We start from the raw sequence: 5,075 nt of genomic DNA on the forward strand, positions 1-5,075 counted from the left end.
ATACTAGTATTGTTGGATTTTAAACTTAGTCGGTAAGATATATTTCTGAATATTCATTACCCCCTTCTTTTTTTATTTATTTGTTCCTCTTTTATTTATTTATTCCTTCCAAGATTAATTAATATAAGTTTTAATAATTTCTTCATTGTAAATTTTTATCTTTTAATCGTATTTATTTCCAATCGAAATTTCGAGGACTTTCTTATAAACACCAACAGATACAAAAATAAAACGGAAAAAATCTTTAAATAAATGCTTTTTCTTCTTCTAAGAAACACCTTTGACTGAAAATGATCTAAAGAAATGGAATTTTTCTTCCACCTAAGCTAAAAAGTCCCCCTTTTTTTTTAAACATAAATTTTGACATTCCGTAACATTCTCCAACGATTTTCCATAGGATGAGCCCTTCTTCGCCTTTCGCTTTAGATGAATTATTTTAATTAAAATTATTTTCTTCAAAAAATGAAAAAATTTCTTGAAAAATGGGTTTTAAAAACTTAATTAAAATTTTTTATTTTGTTTCTTGAAAAATATGCCAAATGAATAAAATTTTTAAGTTTATTTTTCAGCTATTGTGTCATTTTATATATCGAAAGAGTTTAAAAATATTAATTTAGAACTAAGTAATGATTATCAAAGTTCAATGTGACTGTAAACACATGTTGATAGCTCTTTATCAGTGAGAATTATTTGACTGAATAAGAAACGTGCAGTTTTCACGTGATAGATAAGATTAACAATAATTACTACTTTATGCTTCTGCACGTGTACACTTTTGAACACGTGTGAACTTTTCTGATTAAGCTGTGGACATCAACTTCACTTACACAAAACAAGCTTTTTCCTTTCTCGACTTTTCTGAAAATTTTCATAGCTTAAAATAACATGTTAAAATATTTTTCGAAAAATTCGTTTTGTTTAAAATAACATGGTAAAATATCTTTCGAAAAATTTGTATTGTTTAAAATAACATGTTCACATACTTTTCGGTAAATTTGTATTGTTCAAAATAACATGTTCACATACTTTTCGGTAAATTTGTATTGTTTAAAATAACATGTTCACATACTTTTCGGTAAATTTGTATTGTTCAAAATATTGTCTTAAAATATTTTTTTGAAACTTTATATTGCTCATAGTAATATGTTAAAATACTCTTCTGAAGCTTTGTATAAAAAATTCTTTGAAGTAATAATACCGAAAAAAAAAATGTTAAATCATTTATGAGATGGGGTGGATGATTCAAGTTAAATATGATTTTTCGTAAAGCAAAATTCTATGTTACACAACTGCATAATACATTTACACAACTCTGCATGGTGCTGCAATTCTTACGATGAGGACTTACGGTGCTGTATCTGTTTCAAAATTTTGGAAAATCATTTTTATAAATTATTTTTAATTCCATAAGTCCTTGAAACGCAAGCACAAAACAACAAAAGTTGATTTTTACGTTCTGAAGACTTATGGTGGTTAAATCTTCTACTCTAATATTGGAAAAAATAGATAGATAGATAGATAAAATGTTTTTAGAGATTTTTTCAGCTAGATAGTAAAAAGATTAAAAATTCTGAAAAGATCCTTCATCATTCAACTAGTAATCATTAAAACCCATTAAAGCTTGAATTTTTTTTCATATGCCGTAACGCAAATATAGCTCCTATTAAAAAAGTGTTTTTTTTTCTTCTTTTTTTTTCTTAACTAAATGAATATTTTCTTTTGTTAATTACTACTTGATTTTTGAAAAAAATCAAAAAGCATTTGCTTGATGTGAAAAACAGTTCCTTTCCAAATCTGTGACGTATTCCAGTGACGTACGTGCTATGCTAGGTCAAAATGCGTTTTAAACATTATTTTTTTTACAATTTGAACAAAAACGCTGCGATGAAGCCTTAATTTTGAAAGGTATATGCTTCCAAAGAAGCGGCTTCTATAATTCTTAATATAGGTAAAAAAATATGATTTTTATCGATTTTTATATGAGTATCGCTATAAAAGTACATAGGGATTTTTTGATATATCATCATCCGGAATTGCTTAAACCAGTGTTTGCCAAACTTATGACTTTTGTGCACCCTTACTAATTTAAATATTCACTAATAAAAAAATGAATGTATTTTTTACTATAAAAAAATTGCTCAAAAGTCAAAAATCACAACTGGCTGTTAACACCACTAATTATTAACTGTTAACTCTGCAAAAAATAGCCAATAGAAAAATACGTAATCGTAAATTTTCATGGCAAGCTTTGTTTTTAAACAGAAACTTTAGTAATTTTCGTTTGTTGCAAGATATTTCGCATAAAAACGCGTACTCCCGCTAAACTGTTCTCGTACCCCTAGGGGTACGCGTACCACACTTTGGGAAACACTGGCTTAAATCAATAGAAATAACTATTCATTTTGCTAGGTAAATTTCGAACACAACGATTATATTAGCAATACTGTTTTGAGTCAGATTGTTAACTTGCATAGATAAGTTTTGGATCGCATGTATTGATTACGTGTTTCTCTTAATCGTAATCTTATAAGCTTTTACTTATATTTAAAGTATCATCATGAGTTTAATCCTTTCATAAATTTATTCAGAAAACTCGTATTCTTAGGCGAACTTATTAGAAACAATTTTAAGATAATCTCCGTATTTTACTAATTATGTATTAAGTTAAATTTTTTTTTGGTATTTAAAAATTTCTTATTGTTCCTATACGAGGTAACGAAGATCACCAAATTTTGATTTGCATATTTCAAAAGAAATGTAAAACATTATTCGTCAAGATAAGTAGATTATTTTTGATTCTTAAATACTTTATTTGGTACCCTATTCTAGAAAATGTGAAATTTTTCATAACAATTTACAGGATTATTTTTTTCAGTTCATAATGTTTCGATCTGTAAATTACAGATAAAATGAAACAAGTTTATTTCGTGGATAGAAATATATTTGTTTATTTCCTTCTTTGCGGTTGAAGTAGTCTTATGGTTGTTTAAACTATTGTTTAAATAGGAGTTAATAAACTGTCGTTTACTTAATATGAAAATGTTTTTTTTTTAAATTTTAATTAATTTAATATTTTATGCTTTTTTTTAAAAAAGAGATTTCTTTTAAACGATGTTAGAAACACTATTATTTTTCTTCCATTTTCTTTATCATTAATAATAATAATGATAACAATTATGATAATAATAAAGAACATATAGCGGGTTTTTCATTTTACTGAATTAGTCAACTAACTTGTAGAGTATTTTAGCTTATGTTCTCAAATGGATGAAATTAAAAGAATTTATCTTCTTATTTTTTTCTTTGATGCTTAAGATTTAGATGGAATGTTTAACATTTTTTTCCCATATGAGGTGAATCTAGAATTCAGCTGGCGTAAGCGACAAACGTAAGCTACAAAACGTACTCCAGAAAAGCTAATCAAACAATAAACTTAATTCTGACGCAGAAAGCAAGAAGAAAGGAATGATCAATTAAAAACCTCAGGTTCGTTGAATTCGCGTTCTCTAAAAGCATGCGAACGAAATGAAGGGACACTTATTCCAAACATTCGACAGTTGAGGAATATTTAAATAGAGTTATTACACGGTATTTGAGAGCATCTTGGTTCGATCAAACGCAGTTTAAGAATAAAATTTCTTCTAAAAATGTAATATTAATTCAAATATTAAGTATTAACGGGTGTAGAATGTAAGGTGTTTCTTAATTAGCGCTTTTGATGTATTTGTTTAGACCTGTAGTTAAAAATAAAGAAAAAAAAGTATGCTCATTAGGGGTTGCACCATCAGTATTTAAGTGACTAAAAAAAGAAAAAAAATGCTTTCGAAATCTGTTGCATGAGTCATTTATTGAGGAGGATAGAATGAAAAACATCAAGCACAGTTTAACTTACTGATTAAGCTTAGTGGTATTTTAAATAACCAATTTTTTAGTTATTTTAGGTTTCACCCGGCAATCAAACAGGTTTTGGTTTGTTTATGCCGCTTTCCAGAGTAGTAATTCGTTAGATTTCGACAGTTTTTTTTTTCTTATATGAACAACAGATCTCTAATGTGCTAAAAATTTTAAAAATTTATTTTTGACAAAGATTGAAAAAAATTATTACGGGACCTCGAATTACTAAAACATTTTCAAAAACGTTAAAAATAATTGTTTATATTTAATTGATTAAATTTTCCTAAATATTGATATTTTTACCTAATTAATCGTGCAAAACTTTTACTGAAATTGTTAGAAGAATATATTAATGTTTTAAGTTCGAAATGCAACGGATTTTAAATATTGTTGCTGCACAAAATGAACAACTTGTTTAAAGTTTTACATTAAGAATTTAATGAACGGAGAAAAAGACATAAAGAAGCATACTGTCCAACAAACTTAAATATCGATTTTAATCGCTTTGCATATTATATAAAAGTAGTGAATATTATATTCTTTTCTGTTTCTCAAGCAATTAATCAGGCTTTGGTTTTTTCAGCCCCACCGTTCTCAGTAGTGCTTCGTAAGATTTGGATAGGGTTTTTGTTTCTACCAGTTTAAACAAAACATTTTATTGTTCAAAGTGTATGTTTTTTTTACTAATATTTTTTTTTAACATTTATATATATATATATATATATATCTAATATGCGGTGTATCCACACCGATATTTTTTAGTATAGTAATAGTGAGAGAAGCATGATAGAAGAGTCCAGATTGTGCATAATTTTCTTTTATTAAGTTGCGATGGTGAAATAGCAGTTTAACCCCTCTCCAAAGCGGGAGAGGGGGGACACATATCCCGTCTAAGCTGACGGATTTTTATTAGGCATGATAATCAACAAAAAAGCCACGCAAAAATTAGCGCTCTGTATTTTATAGGATGATTAAACAGTGTGAAGAGGTCCCAGTCATATGCTTTTTCTGTATTCTTACGCTTCATCAATTTATTTATTACTCAAAGCAAATCGTTTAATCTTTCCTTATATGGAAGTGAAAGATCTTAAAATAACTTCTCTTTTGAAGTATTAATCTAATTATTATTCATTGGCATGTTTTTAGCCTTGAAGTCCCAAAATAGAATTTCTACCCTTATC

This window comes from Parasteatoda tepidariorum, chromosome 1, assembly GCF_043381705.1.
Source record: "Parasteatoda tepidariorum isolate YZ-2023 chromosome 1, CAS_Ptep_4.0, whole genome shotgun sequence".
NCBI classification, from domain to species: Eukaryota; Metazoa; Arthropoda; class Arachnida; order Araneae; family Theridiidae; genus Parasteatoda; species Parasteatoda tepidariorum.